The following is a 19,454-nucleotide window of genomic DNA, read 5'->3' on the forward strand; positions in this document are numbered from 1 at the left end:
TGAGCCATCGGCCCAGAGCCCGACGCGGGGCTCGAACTCACGGACCGCGAGATCGTGACCTGGCTGAAGTCGGACGCTTAACCGACTGCGCCACCCAGGCGCCCCAAAACACCTTAACTCTTGGCCCTTTCCACCATTAGTAGCCGTCTATCTTCCCATGCATAGTTTGGGTTAAGGTTTCCCCTTTCAGTCAGATTCCATTTATCATCTGTGTTTTTGGGGATTACTCATAATTTCTGATTAATCAAAATATACTCTCTTCTTTCCCAACACTATTAAAGACTTTTACATTTTTTCTTTTTCTCATTTTCCTAAAAACTGGAGGATCCTGAAATATATGTTCAATCGACATCTTGATCAAAACTTCAGAAACTAATCCATATATTATTGTGAATATGTAACCCAAATCACTTCTCCAATGATTTCTTAGTCACTGGGAACTTCAGTATGTTGCACAGTCTGTAAGACATATTTACATGAAAGCCCTTTTTTGATTAATGGGAGAAAAGTTCATGTAATTGGAGTGGTATGTTATTTCCTTAAGCCCTTCTGAAATCATGTTATAGGATGTTGTAGTTATGTTCAAAACAGTGTTCTTTTTAGCTGCCCCAAATCCTCAAATTTTTTTTCTGAATATAACTTATAAATCAGTCCTTTTAGAATATCAGAACAATGCTGTCTACTCACTGCTGTCACTAGATATATATTTTATGGAGATGCATTAGGAATAGATAAGAAATGAAAGTATTTTATTTTTTTTAGAAATTAATCTGAAACATGGATTTTTTTTTTTTTTAAGTAATCTGTACACCCAATGTGAGGCATGGACCCACAACCCCAAGATCAAGAGTCATATGCTTTACTGACGGAGCCAGCCAGGGGCCCCAATATATGATTAAAATGAGTAAATTTTTTACCCTATGATTTAAATTTTATATTCTGCTTTTAATTTTTTATTTGTTTTTAGAAGGTGACATTTATTGTTGCTCATTTCTCTTTCCTCAAAGTGATGAAGCTGCTGATTTGAAATGTGTATTTTGGTGCCATTTCAGAACCAAAATCTTACTTACCAAAGGTGAAAAATATTATGTGAATGTGGTTTCCTGAGATACCTGCTCTCCTTTTATATAGTATATTCAAGCCCTTTGAGAGGTCTAAATATTATAGATCATAGTTCATGAGACCTCTTCTCACCCAGAAGGGCAATATAATAAGGACTTAAGGCCATTCACTAAAAAGATGGAAGAAACTTATGTTCTCTTATATATAACTGTAAAAGTCCATTTTCTCTGTTAGACATCTGCTACTGCTGTATTTTCTGCTATATTTCAGGAGGCAAATGTCCTTAAGACTAACGCTAACGTGGCTCTTAGAACTGATGATCAGGAACTCCCCAAGGGTATGCAGTCCGCTATGTGGTTTTGGGCCCACACAGTTTTTAAAAGGAAGTCAATTCCTCACATAATTGCAGCTAAAATCAAAGGGTTCTAAATAGTAATACCGGCACAGCAGTAAATGTTATTTTATTCTCATGACCCATTTTCTTGATGATCCTCTGAATTGCCTAAAAACACATGCCAAATGCAGTTTGTGCAGTTAGCAGTAAATAGATTCAGTTAGGGCTCACTTTATGTAAGATCTACCAGTATCTTTAATAAATTACATACATTTTTATTTAACTTTTCAGAGAAAAGAAAGGTCTGATCTCATTTGTTCTTCATTGCTACTTCTGAATTCCTCCCTCTCTCCTCTCTAAAATCCTCTGCTTTGAAGCTCAGACTGTCCAACATTTCACTCCGCATCCTTGTTGCAGTTAACTGACAGTTCCCCAGGATGCCACAGCCTTGAAGGTTTTTAGCTCCTCGTCTGTCTTTGCAACACTACCCATGTTCTAAATCTTGAAGATTTCAGTGTCCATGAGAAAATGACATTAGAAAAAATTGCCCAAGAAGGTGAGGGAGCTAGTTATATAATTATCTTAGGGAAAGTGTAATGGGCTGAGGGAACAAGTGCAAAGACTGAAGCAGAGCATGCTTGGTGTGCTGAAGAACCGCAAAAAGGCCATTATGGCTGGAGAAAAGCCAGGGACAAAGGAGGAGATAAAGTCTGAAAATAGAGCTGGGTCATATAGGGCCCCTATGCCATTGGAAGGCATACCAGATCATAAGATTTTTCTAGCAGATTTATCCTTCACTGTATTTCAGGCTCTCTGATGATCATGTCCTAAACCTTGTCTGTATCCATAATTATAGGCCTATCTTTTTTTTCTCGGTTTTAGTAGTATTCTCTGAATTACCATTTATGGTCATTCCAATTTTACTCTCCCTGATTTCAGTGATTCTTCAACCCCACCAGGGCCTACAATCCATTGATCTTTTATCATTTTTTATTGACTCCGCCTCCCGCCCCTCCCTGTTCTTCCTTACTCCCTTATCAAAATTATATTCATCAGCCCTTCATCAGAATCACCCTGTTGTAGTCACTCATCCTTTGTCTCTCTCTCTCATTTTGTGTACTCTCTTGACAAAAGTCTCAACCCCAGCTAAACCAGCTCTCCACACTTAAACGTTTTTTTCTCCCATATTAAACAAATTGTTTAAAATAAAAACTTTTGGCCTCCATTAGAAATGGTGGAGGCTGGGGCGCCTAGGTGGCTCAGTCAGTTGAGCGTCCAGCTTCAGCTCAGGTCATGATCTCACAGTTCGTGGGTTCGAGCTCTGTGTCGGGCTCTGTGCTGACAACTCAGAACCTGGAGCCTGCTTCGGATTCTGTGTCTCCCTCTCTCTCTGCCCCTCCCCTGCTTGCGCTCTGTCTCTCTCACAAAAATAAATAAACATTAAAAAAAAATTTTTTTTTTTTTTAAAGAAATGGTGGTAGCTGGAGAGCTGGCTCCAGCTACCACCCATTTCCTTTTTTCCTTTTTAAAGCAAAATTCCTGTCAGAGCCATATATTATAACAATGATAACAATAAATAACATTTATTACGCACTTGCTGTGTGCCAGGCATTGTTCCAGATATTTTACATATATTAATCTTGTTTTATTCTCATAGCAGTCCAATGAGGTAAAAAAAAAAAAAAAAAAAAAAAAAAAAACCACTTTTTACAATGAGAAAAAGGCATGAAGAACTTAGTTTCCCAACTACTTGATGACAAATAGTGATCCTGGAATTAAAATCCAGGCAGTCTGTCATCAGAGCCTGTGCTCTCAACTAGACCAAAGCAAAGCAAATTATGTTCTAAATCTCAGTTCTCAGACACATTAGCAGCACACTCCAGTTTCCAAGAATGAGTGTATCCTACCCCACTCCTCATTCCTCCTGAGCAGTATTGTAGTAAGTTCTGGCTGCAAAGCCACGATATAATGTGGAGTTTTTCATGTAACCAGAAGGTTCAAAGTGATTACTTTTAGGCAAAGGACTCTTTCTCTTGCAACATTTTGACTTTAGCCTTTTTTGGTTTCCTTGTGCTTTGCATTTCTCTCTTGCCTCTCCTGTAAATTCATTGGTAAGAGGCTTAAGGCTGCCTCTCTCTTTGGTAGAAGCTCATGCTCATAGTATGCCAAACAGGAACCAGATGGGGAAAAGGAGTTAAAGGAGAGACTTTTCTGATCCTGATCTCTAGTTCAGGGGAAAAAAAAAAAAAAAGAATACCTGAGCTGCATCAGATTAGTAATAAACAAGATTTCTTTGTCTGGATTGCCCCCTTTTCAGTTGCTGCTTTGGAATATGTGGTGGCAGATTTTAATCCAAAAAAAAAAAAATTAGGGACTTTGCACTATTTGTCAAAGAGGAGGGGAAAAAAACCTAATGACATGATTTTAAATTCGTCAATTGGAGTTGTTTTCTCTAGACCCTAATCTAATATTCCCAGAGAACTTCTTACTCAAAGAACTTCCTATGATACATTATTAATTTGTCAATTCTTTCTTACATTGTCTTTGGGGAGAGAGCAATTCAGTTAAACATTTAGTGTATTTTTTTAAATAACTACTGACTTAGAAAATTTTAGATAGTAAATCATCAAAATCAGTTTTAAGAAGAGGGAAACATCAGAATCACTCTAGAATGCCTTTCTCATTGGCAGAGGTCACATGCCCCTTCCTAAACAATTGCTGGCAAGGAGAAAGGGTTTCTATGATTGGCTTTTCCTTTTCTGGAAGGAAGGTTGTGGAGTCAGCCACCATCCCAAAGAGGAGTTATGTTTCTTATTTGATTTTCGTTTGGTTGGTTTTTTGGTTCCTTTTTGAAAGTTATCCTCATGTTAGAAATAGTTTAAAATTCCCACTCTAAAGAACAGGCAAGCTTTTCCCAGCCATGTTGTTGCCCATCCCAACCGCCCCCATACCCATTATATATAGTATGTATAGTGTATATAATTCTGCCTCTCTGTAACCATGTTTTAATTATATTCAATTTGCAAAAATGTTAAAATTTTATTCACAGTGAAAGGTCTAATCTGTTGAAGGGAACTGATGTTGATGTGAAATCACTGGAAGAGAATAAAAAAAGAATCGACCTACAAACGACCGTGGCAAAATGAAGTTCTAAACATTTCCCAAGTGATTACTTTTTACCATGGAAGTTTTATTTCCCAGAAAGCATAAAGCTGAATAGTCTTGCCAAACCAGCTGAAGCTTAATGAACAAACTCTATTGGCCCTTTAATAATAATATCTGAACCGTTTATCTCTTCAGTTATAAAAATGCATATAAGTTGGCAGAGATTTGACTTAAGAGTTTTAAGTCCTATATATAGCTTTTGGGTGACTTGATCTCTTTTTCTAGACATCTATCTGCCTCAGGGCTTTGGTCTAATTACTTTTAGTAAATAAACTATTTTCATATAAATGGTTTAAAGAAGAGCAATATTACTAGGATTATGAAGACCAAGAGTATAATGTTACAGTCTAAAAACCCAAGGTTTTACTGTGATACTAAATGTTTAACTGAATTGCTGTCTCCCCAATTGTACCTGTGTTGGATGTTGCCACTTTTCTATTGCTGGAAAGGGCCTTTTACAAAAGCATGTTCAACGTGAATACTAATCCTTATAGCAAGTCCTTCAGGTTAATGCCAATAGTGTGCATGAGGACAAAATCGTATTTATACCATGTAATACTCCAGAGGGATTAGGTACTGAGCAGCAGCTGTGGAGAAAAAGATGATAGGTCTGACAAGGCAGAACAGGCTAGAGAGTCTGATTTCTGAAAGTGGAGATCCGAGAGTAGAACTAGCCACTAGGAAGTATTAGGAGATTTCAGCTTAGAGCAGTTTCAGTCCAAACCCAGTGGGTATGCTTAAAGAGCCAACCAGGAAAAAAAACGAAAACAAAACCAAAAAATCTTTGCTTCCTTATATGGACTTAGGGAGGTATTCTGGGAAAAAAGCATGTTGAAACTCCTTCAGGAAGGAAGAGGACTTCTGATTCAAGAGTCATTCTATTTCTGTGCCTTTGCCACCAGTTTTCACACAACTGCTTTCTCTGATACTACACTGTCAGAGACACCCAACTGATAGTTGGCTTTTTCTTTTACTGAATAAATACAACTTTTTCCCCGACCATAAGAAAGAAGAAAACTATGAGATAGAAGATCTGTTTCCATGGCTTAAAAAAAAAAAAAAAAAAAGGTAGTATTTCCCACTGTGTTCAATTGATGATGGTGAAAGGAGGAGAAGGAGGATGACAATGAGAAAGGCATTTTGAAGTTTAGTGGCTGTTAGGGGAAGGAAGTTGGGGATAGTGGAAAGAATACTAAACCAAGTATCGTAACTTGATTTTTAGATCTGGGTTGTTCCCTACTTTAGCCAAACGTAAGACTCTGAATTCATATTGGTTTTAGTTTCTCTATCAATAGGAAGTAGACTATATGATCTCTTGCCCTTCTACCTCTAAAATTCTGTAATTATGACAGCAAGTATCTACACTAACGCCTGAGCAGTATCGAGAATATGAAAAACAGTATATAGAGCGAGGTGTCCTTTTATAATTAAGTTTATGCCTAGTTATAATTGGTTTATGGAACAGAATTTTTTCCCAGACCCACTGTACCTCAGAAAGGATTGAACAGTTCATTCTGGCAAAGAAAAGGCAAAACTGTTAGCACATCATACTGCCACATGAAGGCTAACAATTAGACATAAAGCCAGACAAAATCGCAAGGAGAGCCATAAATAAAAGAGAGTCTTAATGTGATTTAAATACCGTGACTGAGTTGCATTCAGTGTTAGCCTGGTCACCAAGTCCAATGCAACATTATCCCCTATAGAGATGTATTCTAGCAAAAGACTTCTGCATCCGCCATCTGGCCCTTGACTCAGGGAGCACATCTCACTGAATGACACATAACCCAGTGGGATGCACCAAATTTGCTTAAACATGAGCACATCCTCTTCTCATAACAAAGGCTGGATATGACCCTAATTTTATATTCTATAAACTATGTTGAGGAAATTATTAAAACAACAGTCTTCTGGGAGGCCTGTAACCATCTACTGATCATGTTTTCTTTGTCACAGCCACAGTTTCAAGAAATAACTGTAAATTTCAGCTTAAATTGAGAAGCAAATTAGATGTGCTTTAAATTTAAAAATTCATTATGAATTTAGAAGTAAAAAAGTGAACTGTTTGTGACTAGATGATCTGACCTTACAAACACAAGAATTTGAGCAGAATTCCAAAAGTTAGAGTTTGTGTTCTCTGTGAACAGCCGTCAGGGAATTGTGCCAGAGGAGCTCTACTTAAGAGAAATTTCTCTGAGGTTCTGATTTTTTTTAAGTTAATACCTTAAACTGTGATTTCAGACGTGTTCCAGAATAAAGGCAATCACATCCAGTATTTCCTGTCTCTAAGATAGAGTCTACTGCACTGCTTGTATTTTATATTACTTGAGAATTATTTTCCTTTAGAAGGAACAGTATGATTTGCCTAAATGGAGAGTATTTTTTTTTTCTTTTTAAGTATATCTTTGGCATTCCTCACAGTGTTAAATATTTTATTGGCTATCGGGAGGAAAGGATTCTCTATTATGTAAATGGCACCCCAAATCTACAGATCCCAAGTTAATACTGAAGACTTTTTGTTAGTCTCTGGTGCCCTTTCTGGTAAAGATAAATGCTAAAGAAGGGGCAGTATGTGGAAATAGGAATAAAACTAAAATGACCATTTTTCTTCCAAGTTATATAACACTATAATGCTTTGTTGCAATAATATGAGGAAACCTTATGCAAGAACTGAGCTGTGATTAATAGAAGCAAAAAGAAGTAGAAACATCATTCCTTAAACACAGCAAACTCAAATAGGAAGGAAAATAGTCTTTTAAATGAGAAGCAAAAAGTTGTATGGAAGTGTTGAATCATTATATTGTACACCTGAAACTAATATTACACTGTCTATTAACTAACTGGAACTTAAGTAAAAACTTTTTGAAAGTTCAAAGTGATATGAGAAGGAAATGTTAATGCTAATGCCAATATCATGTGAACTGTTAATTAGAAAGTAAAGTGGAAATGGAGCGTGTGACTAATAAAGTAAATACCATGAAATTCTGGGGAAAGCCTAGTAAAGCTGGACTTCTTCAGGGCTACAGCACTGAGGGGATTTTCTCATGTTTCACGAATTGACCCAGATTATTATGGAGTCAAATGATAGTGGAGTCCCTATCATGAAGGGTAGTGAAATGAATGAAGACTGAAAGAGAGCATCATAATGCTGACGTTGTCAGATGTCCAGTCACGTGGACTTGCGAACCTGGCAAATTGCTGAAATTAGTATGGGGGAAGAAATCTTAAGTTATAAACTAATTTAAAAATGAGAGCAATAAGCTAGGTAATGGCAGTTTTAACATATTTTAAGAACTGAACCTATTCATCCAGTTTAGTACCAGGCCCTAAGCTTCTGCCTCGAGTGTATGGCCCACCTGAATATTAAGGGCCATTATATGGAAGATGATGACCAGCTGTTCTCTTTCTCCCCTGAGTTCCAAACAATAAGAAATGGGCATAAGCTTTGGTGTGAAGGATTTAGGCAAAGAATGAGGAAGAATATTGTAAATTGAAGTGCATTACTGAGTGAATTTCATTCTATGGAAGTCTTTTAAAAAGTCATTACTGTCACTCAAAACACTTACAGTCTGTCTGTGACATACATAGGTAGCCCTACAGTAAGAGATGTGAATAATTACACAACAATTAGAACGTCTTTGAGCTGGAGAGTAATCCGCCCAAACACCAAGTAACGCAAGAGAGAAGCATGAAAATACATAACCACAAAAATGAGAGAGAGAGACATGTATAGATCAACATAATGACAGCATTTAGCTAATTAAACTCTCAGGAAATGTTCTGACTGCTTTTGGAAAGCAAAGAAGTCTTCATTTTTAGCTTTGTCAGTTGACATAATTTTGAATTGAGTCTGATTCTCATTGGCATCTATGATCTATGTATACAGTTTCTGGAACAGCCTTTTCCTGGAGAAAATTTTCAAACAAACATTTGGCATCAGTGGAATATTTTTTATCACACCATCAGTATTTTTCATTGTACAGCCTTTGACTTCCAGAAGATTCAAGCTGTCTTAGAGTCTCTGAGAACCCTAGGGCATTAGATGAATGCCAGGTATATTACACTGAGAGATTAGATCCCAGGGAACTGGAATTCTGAGAATTAGGATGCCTGACTGAGATTGAACTATCTATGTATCCTGGTATAGATACAGAAAGATATTAGTGGTATTTTAGATTAGAATTTTTAGACTTCATCCAAACAACCTGTTAAAAGCCACGTTCTCTTGTACCTGTGAAACCATAGATTCAGTGTAAGAATAATGCGTTCAAGAAGATTTAGTCCGATGCAGTGGTGTGCTAATGTTTAATTCCTGGTTTTCCGGGCAAGGAGTGTGTGGTTTTAGGGGGTGGAGGATTGGAAGCAGAGGTGGTAAGCAGGTATCTGATTTGTAGCAATGGCCAATTTCTGTGATACAAATGCCCCACCACGGCCAACTGCAAGCTACTAAAATGACATCAGTGAAAACAGAGTTGGGAAGAGGTTGCCTCTCGTTATTCCTGCACATGAGTGGTACTACATCAGGTATACGTAAAACACCAAAGTTCAAAAATCTCACTCTGTGTCATTCAGTGGCAATCAGCATTGTCATCATGAAGTAGAACTTCTCGCTTCCACCTTCTGGCAAATGGTCTGAAAGCATACCTTACAAACACGTGGCTTCTCCGTCTGAGAGCTGTGATTTTTTTTTTTTTTAATTTCTATTTACTTTTGTGAGAAAGAGAGACACAGCATGAGCAGGGGAGGGGCAGAGAGAGAGGGAGACACAGAATCTGAAGCAGGCTCCAGGCTCTGAGCTGTCAGCACAGAGCCTGACATGGGGCTTAAACTCACAAACCATTGGATCACGACCTGAGCCGAAGTCAGATGCTTAACCGACTGAGCTGCCCAGGTGCCCCGAGAGCTGTGATTTTTAAATCCTACTAAAGACTTTATTATTTAACATAAGACTCCCCTATGATACTGCTCTTTTTAGCAGTGTCACCCAGTCCTTTGTATGTTCTAATTGCTATAAACAGCAAATGAAATGTTTATAGGTCAACAGAACCAATTCTTAGGAGCAGTAAGCACAACCTTCAGAATAGAAAAATAGTTTGGGAGGCATGTTTTATTTTGGATTTTAGTATTTTTGGTGTTAAAAAGACTGATAACACTGAGAAACAGTAATTATCATTCAACATGAGCCTGGCTGGAAACACATTGCATAGCAGTTCAAGAATTTATTTGCTTATTTTTGGAAACAGTAGAACTATTACATTAACCTATCAGTTTATGGTCATCTCCTTTTTTCTTTTTTTTAAGTGTCTCAATTTTTTTTTTTTTTAATGTTTATTTTGAGAGAGTGAGAGAGCATAGGGGAGGGGTGGGGAGAGGAGAGTGAGAGAGAATCTCAAGCAGGGTCCATGGTGTCAGCGCAGAGCCCAGTGGAGGGCTTGAACTCAGGAATGGTGAGATCATGACCCAAGCCAAATTCAAGAATTGGAGGCTTCAACCAACTGTGCTACCCAGGTGCCCCCTCCTCCTTTCTTCATTCTCTGACCTACACATAGTTTTGTAAACCCAAGATACATGTGTCTCATCCCTTTTGTCTCTCTGTGAAAATAAGAATTGTAAAATTGTAATGGCATTGCCTTCCCCTGTGCCAGAATTCCCAGATGCCTCGTGTTCCTGACCGAGTAATTCATTTACTTACGAATTCCTGCTCTTTGTATTTAAAAGACAAAACCACTTGGCAAAAACCCTTCTGAACTTTCAGAGAGAAAGCAAATGGATTCTTAGGACACAGTCATTCCAATCATGCCATGGTTAATATTCATTCTAAACTGTTGATAACATTTAGGATAACACCTATATTGCTATTTACAGTGAACTTTCACATGTATGTCCTTCCCATTACATAATACTGAGTAACATTATTGGTAACATGAAATGTCACTGTCCAGTCTTAGAGCCTCTGCCAATAATTAATATGTATTTATTCAATAAGTAGGTGATAGGTGCTTTCTGTGGTGAGCCATTATGGAGTCTGTCAAGATGAATTAAGACCAGTCCATTAGTATTTGACTTAAACTGGGCAGGGGTTAGAAATGCTTGCACGTATTTAAACTATATGAAATTCTTATTTTCTGTCATCACTGGGAGAGAATTTAAGCTCAAATAGGTCATCACCATGGCCCTAATAAAATTTTTGTTGTTGCTAGGTTGGTTGGTTTGGTTGTATTTCTTTTTTTTTTTTTTTTTTTCGATAATTGTTTAATATAAACAATAATTCAATCACAGTTGACAAACACATGAATAAGTCAGTGAACTGTATGTGCCTGCCACACATCTAAGGTCATTCCCAAGATATACTTCTTCAGTGAATTTTTCCCTGACAGTAACAGTTAATGACAGTGTGACCCCAATCATCTTAATTGCTGAGAGTTAGCACAGTTACTCTGCATTGCTATTGGCTAATGAATCAGATTCATTGGCTGGTTCTGACAGGGCTGACATAACATGTCACTGACTAAGTGACAGTTCTAGAAGAGGACAGGAAGAAGTATGAGGAGGGAAGCAAACGTTCGTCAGTACACTAAGACAAACTAGCACAACAACACAATCTGTGCTGAAGCAGGAAATGAAAAAACACACAGAGGGCCTCCTGATCATTTGCCTTAACATCACATTTTTATTCTCTCATATTCAGAAGAAAAAAAAAATAGTGGTAGAATGATATTTCTGAATCTGTCATTTATAAATTGTAGTTTGGGAGAAATTGAAATAAGTTACATGGGGGTGAGGAAGAGACAGATGAGATCTTAATAATTATTAAGTTGGAGTGGACCAGGGGGAAGCATCAGAAGGTAAGTAGAAATACAGAAGTAAATTGGGTGTTTCCACCAAATACCAAGCCATATATCTAAGGAGAGACCATCACTTCTTATTCACGATGTAATTAAGTGGAACCATGTGAAACTGCTGATAGTCAACCATCTTTGACCTACAAAAATGGTCATGGGTGTGGTTTGACCTATAAACTATTGGAAACAAGGTATATTTGTAAAATATATTTTAAAAAGCACACTGAATTATCCCATGGCTTGTTACAGAGAACAAGAAAAACAATAATCCAAAAAAAAGTTAGTTTTTTAAAAACACTATAGTCAACTCCTTAACGTCAAATACCTATGGGTTTTTAATCCAAAATACTCTATATGCTTGGGGATGAGGTTTGCAAGGGTTGTTTTGGAAAGAAAATAAGCTAGTTAAGAAGGCATTTTCTATTAGCTCCAAAGGAATGTAACACCAGGCAGTGTTTTTCATTTTTAAGGATCTGAAAGACGCTAACTATAGGAAAGATCAAGAACAGTCACGTGCTGGTGAGTACTAGCCAGTGTTTCTGCACTGACTGTGTAAAACGTTCTCAGCTGTGGAGTCTCCCACCCACGATGTAACTTTGACCTATGTTGCTGTCCACAGGTCCTCCACCACCCTATAGCAAGCAGTCCATGGATGTCTGCAAGCAAGCATTGGGGCCTGGCTGTGCCATCCTTACCCTGGCCCACCCCTGGGCACAAGTGGGATGTGGACTCTGAACAGAACCACCAGTGTATTATTTCTGCCACTTCTCATCCATCATTTCTGGGTCATTTGAGACCAGCTTTCTGTGTTTGCTAACAGATATATATATATATATATATATATATATATATATAGGAATATCATATATATATACACACACATATATATCATCCAGCCTTATAAAGGAGACTCTGCCATTTGCAACGACACAGATGAACCCGAAGAGGACATTATGCCAAGTGAAATAAGCCAGACACAGAAAAATACTGCATGATCTTAGTTACATGTGGAGCCTAAAATAGTAACCCCACTGGATACCACGTGGGGAAAATAGGGAGATGTTGGTTAAAGGATATAAAATTGCAGTCTACAGGATGAATGAGGAAAGCTAATGTACAACATTATGACTGTAGCTAGTAATACTGTATTGAAAACGAAATCTAAGAAAATATATTTCACATGCTCTGACCATACACAACACACACAGGTAACTGTAGGAGGAGATGGATATGTTAATTTGCTTGACTCTAGTATCCTATCATTATGTATATCAAAACACCAAGTTGTACATCTTAAATATATACAATTAAATGATAAAACAGGAACAATGTTTTTAGCCTTGAAACTGAAGTTTGAGCAGGGCTCAGTAGGGAAGCACTCTTCCTTCTCCCAGTTAGTGTTAACTAGGGCTTCTCAGTGTTGAATCTACAGAAGGCTCATTCACTCATGTGTCTGGTGGTTAATACTAGCTGTCAGCTTTAGCTGGGCTGTTGCCTTGAACATCATCATGTAGCCTCTCCATATGTTCTGGGCATTTTTCCAAAATGGTGGCTCTCACCATTTATCACTCACGCCAAGTTTAATTGTCTCAAGAAAGAGCTGGGTGGAAACCATCACCTTTTCTCCTTACTCTGCAGCTTAGCAAGTAGCCTTGAAAATAACCCACATTCTAGGTACCTCAGGGAGCAGAGTGGACTCCATTCACAAAGAATTGTCATTACTTGAACTGTCTGGTGGCTCTGTGGGAAAACAAATAGAAGCTTTACCTGTTCGTACCTCAGAAGTCCTCCAGTGCTACAGCTGCTGCACAGGTGGGGTTTGTTGAAATATTTACAGGGAAATATTTTAGTTGCTGCTGCAAGGGGTGATAACAGGGCAAACAGTATATTGATGAAAAGGCTTGGAAGAAAAGACTGAGAAATACAGTGTCCATAAAGGCTTTGAAAAGTTCTTGACATGGACATTTAGAAGGCCACACACATGCACGGGGCTGTGTGCATGCTTAGGAAGGCCCGAGAAGGCCCTAAGCTATCCCCTCTGGCTGACCTTGAGGCTCTATAAAAGCAGAAAGTGAAACCTAAGGCACAGTTGTAAACTGCCTGATTGAGTACTGAAGGTATGCCTCAACCCACACATCAAGTCCCTTGGCAAAAGCCAGTATTTTGTGGGTTCCAGGCATTTAAGGAAATCTCTGTGCGATTAACTGATCACTAAGCCAACCAAGAAATTGCAGTGGTTTCACATAGGAAGGGATACAGCTTTACAGGATTAGTTCGGAAAAGCCACTAAATAACAGACCCTAAGATGAGAGAAAGAAACCCGGATTTGCCACATAATAATATATCCATTTCTCTAAAAACAGTGCATGCTATGAAACAAAGTATGACTCCTCAAAAAAAAAAAAAAAAAATAGCCAATAGGAAGTGTCCAGGAAAAGCCCAGATATTGGACTTTGTAGACAAAAGTCTCAAATCAGCTATTTTTTTTAAAATGTTTATTCATTTTTGAGAGGGAGAGCACAAGCAGGGGAGGGGCAGAGAGGGAGAGAGACACAGAATCTGAAGCAGGCCCCAGGCTCCGAGCTGTCAGCACAGAGCCTGGTGTAGGGCTCGAACCCATGAGCCATGAAATCATGACTTGAGCTGACTGCTAAGATGCTCAACTGACTGGGCCACCCAGGCACCGCATTTTTTTTAATGTTTATTTAAAATTTTTGAGAGTGCCCAAGTGGGGTATGGACAGAGAGAATCCCAAGAAGGCTCCATCCTGTCAGTGCAGAGCCCAATGCAGGACTCCATCTCATGAACTGTGAAATGATGACCTGAGCCAGTATCGAGAGTCGGACACTTAATCAACTGAGCCACCCAGACACCCCTCAAGTCAGCAATATTAAAAATGTTCAAAGGAAGTCCCATTTAAAGAACTAAAGTATCAGAATGATGTATCACAAATAGAGACTATTAATACATAGAAATTATAAGTAAATGGAAATTTTAAAGTTGGAGAGCATAATAAAAATCCACTTGAATGGCTCAACAGATTTAAGCTAGAAGAATGAATCAGAAAGATTCAATAGAAATCAGTAATAGAAGGAAAGTTGGGAAATTCACAAATATGTGGAAATAAACACATTTCTAAATAACCAATTTACACAAAACTGTAAAGGAAATTATAAAATACTTTGAGATCTACAGAAATGAACACAATATAAAAAGTATGGGATGCAACCAAAGTGGTAAGTAGTAAAAGGTAAGTGTATAGGCACACCTGGCTGGCTCAGTCGGTAGAACATGTGACTCGATCTTGGGGTCATGGGTTCAGGCCCCACATTGGGCATAAAGTTTTTGCCTTTTATTTTTTATTTTTTTAATATTTTATTTCTGAGACAGAGACAGAGCATGAGTGGGAGAGGGGCAGAGAGGGAGGGAGACACAGAAAGAAGCAGTCTCCAGGCTCTGAACGGTCAGCTCAGAGCCCAGCACAGGGCTCAAACTCACAAACTGTGAGATCGTGACCTGAGGCGAAGTCAGTCGCTCAACCGAACCACCCACACACCCCAAGTTTTTGCCTTTTAAAAAGAGGCAAATGGATAGCTGTATATGCCTACATTTAAAAAGAAGAAAGATCTCAAATCAATACCTATCCTAAACTAGAAAAAGGAAAACCAAACCCAAAACAGGCATAATAATGAAAATAATAAAATAGATGACAAATACAATAGAGAAAATGAACATAACTAAAAGTTAGATCTTTCAAAAAATCAACAAACGACAAAACTCTAAATAGATTAAGAAAAAAAGGCTGAAACTACTAAAATCAGAAATGAGAGGACATTACTACTGACCTTACATAAGTAAAAAGGATGATAGGGAGATACTATGGACAATTACATGTCAACAAATTAGATAATTGGATGAAATAGATTAATTCCTAGAAGTACTTAACAGCCAAAACTGATTTAAGAAGAAATAGAACACTTGAATAAACCTGAATACAAGAAAAGAGATTGAATTAGTAATCAAAAACCACCTAATACAGAAAAGCCCAGGACTAGAATTCACTGGTGAATTCTTCCAAACATTTATAAATGAAAAAAAATGTTTTTAATTTTATTTATTTTGAGAGAGTGCTAGCAGGGGAGGGGTGGAGAGAGGGAGAGAGAGACTCTCAAGCAGGTTCTGCACTGTCAGCACAGAGCAGAGCCCAACGCAAGGTTCAATCCCACAACCCTGAGGTGATGACCTGAGCCTAAATCAAGAGTCAGACACTTAATTGACTGAGCCACCCATGTACCTGAGAATTCTTCCAAACATTTAAAGAAGAACTAGCACCAATCCTCAAAACTTCCAAAAAACAGGAGAGAAAATGTCGTAATTCATTCTATGAGTCCAGTGTTACCCTGAAACCAAGGCCAAAGACATCATAAAGGAAAGCTATAGACCAAATCTGTTATGATGTTAAAAATATGCAACAAACTACTTGCCCAATTGGAATTTATCCCAGGAATGGAAAGTTGATTCAAAATATGAAAATTATGTATTACACCATATTAATAAACTAAAGGGGAAAAACATCATCTCAGTTGATGCAGAAAGAGCATTTGGCAAAATCCAAAATCGTTCCTTATAATATAAATAGATGTAAATTATGACACTAAGACCATGTAGTTGAGAGGGGGGAGGGGAGGAGAGGTAGAAGTGTAGAGTTTTTATATGCAAATGAAGGGAACAGCTTAAAATAGACTATTATAAATATGTTTTACGTAAGCCCCATGGTAACAATAAAGATACCCCTAGGAGTTACACAAAAGGAAAAGAAAGTCTATCAATCCAGAAAAAGAAGGGGGGTGGGGGGGAAAGGACAGCAAGGGAGAAAAAGAAGGATAAAAGAACTACAAGAGAAAACAGTTAAAATGGCAAAAGTAAGTCCTCTATCAGTAATTATTTTAAATGTGAATGGATTAAATTTCCCAACCAAAAAACAGTGGCTGAATGGATTAAAAACAAACAAAAACCTAGATCCAACTATATGTTGTTTACAAGAAACAACATTAGGACACTCATAAGCTGAAAGTGAAGGAATGGAAAAAGATTAACCCTCAGTTAGACTAAGAAAAAGAGGAAACTCAAGTAAAACCAGAAATGAAATCACAGTGGATTTCACAGTAAAAAGAGACTATTACATACAATTATATGTCCATAAGTTGGATATCCTAGAAGAAATGGATAAATTCTTAGAAACATACAACCTAACAAGCCTGGATCAAGAAAAAAACAGCCTGAATAGACCAATAACAAACATGGAGACTGAAACAGTAATCAAAAACCTACAATAAAAGAAAACCAAGATGGCTTCAAGGGGAATTCTAACAAACATTCAACAAATACCAATTCTTCTTAAACTCTTACAAAAAGAAGAGGGAACACTTCCAAACTCATTTTATTAAGGCAGCATCACAGTGATACCAAAGTCAGACAAAAACACTGCAAGAAAAGAAAACTTTAGGTCAATATCTCTAATGAATATAGATGCAAAAATACCCAACCAAATCTAGCAAACTGAATTCAATAGCACATCAAAAGATCATTCACCATGATCAAGTGAGATTTATCTTTGGGATATGAGGATGGCTCAACAAATAAGAAAATATGATACAAAACATAAACAGAATGAAAGACAAAACCCACATCTCACTGGATACAGAAAAGGCAAGAATTACAAAGCTGGAGCTATCATACCCCCTGATTTCAATATATATTACAAAGCAATGGTAATCAAAACAGTTTGGTATTGGCATAAAAACAGACATATAGACCACTGGAAGAGAATAGAGAGCTCAGAAATAAATCCACATATTTATGGTCAACTAGTCAACAAGGGTGCCAAGTAAGCACTATGTTCCCAGGAAAGGAAGGTGCTTCTTACATTTTACCTATGTTATCTTCCAGTAGTTTTATAGTTCCAGGCCTTACATTTAAGTCTTTAATCCATTTTGAGTTGATTTTTTTTTTAAACGTTTTTTATTTATTTTTGGGACAGAGAGAGACAGAGCATGAACGGGGGAGGGGCAGAGAGAGAGGGAGACACAGAATCGGAAACAGGCTCCAGGCTCCGAGCCATCAGCCCAGAGCCTGACGCGGGGCTCGAACTCACGGACCGCGAGATCGTGACCTGGCTGAAGTCGGACGCTTAACCGACTGCGCCACCCAGGCGCCCCTGAGTTGATTTTTGTGTGTGGTGTGAGATGTCCGATTCCATTCTTCTACATATGGATATTGTTTTTCCAACACCATTTATTGAAGAGACCTTCCCACTTACGTATTTTTGCTTTTGTTGCCAGTGTTTTCGGTGTTTTGTAGCCAAGTGGGATTGCATCTAACTAAAATGCTACAGAGCAAAGGAAACAATCAACAGAGTGAAAACGCAGCCTATAGAATGGGAAAAAAATATTTGCAAATCATTTATCTGATAAAGGTTTAGTAAGGGTTCAATAAGGAACTCCTACAACTCCATGGGAAACAAAAAACAAAACAAAATTATTTTTAAAAATGGGCAAAGGACCAGAATAGGCATCTCTCAAACAAAAACATACAAACATAAATGGCCCAAAGGTACTTGAAAAGGTGCTCAACATCCCTAATCAGCTGGAAATTCAAATCAAAACCACTAATCTCTAATGAGATTGGCTATTATCAAAAAGACGAGATGACAAATGTTGGCAAGGATGTAGAGAAAAGGGAATCCTTGTATCCTGTTGGTGGGAATGTAAATTAGTATAGCCATTATGAAAAACAGTATGAAGGTTCCTTTAAAAATTAAAAATAGATCTACCATATGACCTGGCAACCCATATTCTGGGTATATATCCAAAGAAAATGAAATCGGTATCTCAAAGATCTCTGTAATTCCATGTTTATTGCAGCATCATTCACAATAGCCAAGATATGGAAATGTGTCTCTCAACTAACTGGATAGTCACTCACACACACATACACACACACACACACACACACGCTGGAATATTATTCAGTCTTAAAAAGGGGCGGGTGGGTGCCTAGAGGGCTCAGTCGGTTAAGGGTGCAACTCTTGATTTTGGCTCAGGTTATGATCTTATAGTCTGTGAGTTCAAACCCTGCATCAGGCTCCACATTGCCCTATTCTCTCCCTCCCTCCCCACCCCCGTCTGCCCCTCCCCAACTCGTGCATTCTCTCTCTCTCAAAATAAACTTTAAAAAAGAACAAAGTCTGAGGGGCGCCTGGGTGGCTCAGTCGGTTGGGCGTCCGACTTCGGCTCAGGTCACGATCTCGCGGTCCGTGAGTTCGAGCCCCGCTTCGGGCTCTGTGCTGACAGCTCAGAGCCTGGAGCCTGTTTCAGATTCTATGTCTCCCTCTTCCTATGACCCTCCCCTGTTCATGCTCTCTCTCTCTCTGTCTGTCTCAAAAATAAATAAAGGTTAAAAAAAAAAAAAAAAGAACAAAGTCTTAAAGAAAAAAGAAAGAAAGAAACCCTGCCATTTGCAAAAACATAGATGAAACTGGAGGACATTATGCCAAGTGAAATAAGCCAGACACAGAAAGACAAATACAGCATGGTCTCACTCTTCTATGTGAAATATAAAACTGTTGGGCTCATAGAAGCAGAGAATAGAAGCATGGTTGCCAGAGGGTAGAATGGTGGGAGGAGTGGGGGGAAAAGGGGAGATGTTGGTACAAAGTTTCAGTTATGTAAAATGAATAAATTCTAATGTACAATATGGTGACTGCAGTCAACCACGCTGTACTGTGTATCTGAAATTGGTTAATAGAGTAAATCTTTTTTTTAATTTTTATTTATTTATTTATTTTTATTTATTTTTGGGACAGAGAGAGACAGAGCATGAACGGGGGAGGGGCAGAGAGGGAGACACAGAATCGGAAACAGGCTCCAGGCTCCAAGCCATCAGGCCAGAGCCTGACGCGGGGCTCGAACTCACGGACCGCGAGATCGTGACCTGGCTGAAGTCGGACGCTCAACTGACTGCGCCACCCAGGCGCCCCTAGAGTAAATCTT

At 38.3% G+C, this 19,454-nt stretch overlaps 1 long non-coding RNA gene across 1 annotated transcript; it reads left to right on the forward strand.

Moving 5' to 3' along the window:
* The first annotated feature begins 312 nt into the window (after nt 1–312).
* Nucleotides 313–16,250, forward strand: LOC131504396 (uncharacterized). Its single transcript, XR_009257963.1, has 2 exons — nt 313–11,922; nt 12,023–16,250. It is a non-coding gene; the product is annotated as an uncharacterized LOC131504396 (long non-coding RNA).
* The last annotated feature ends 3,204 nt before the right edge of the window (nt 16,251–19,454 follow it).

The sequence above is a fragment of the Neofelis nebulosa genome, chromosome 2, assembly GCF_028018385.1.
Source record: "Neofelis nebulosa isolate mNeoNeb1 chromosome 2, mNeoNeb1.pri, whole genome shotgun sequence".
Lineage (NCBI taxonomy): Eukaryota > Metazoa > Chordata > Mammalia > Carnivora > Felidae > Neofelis > Neofelis nebulosa.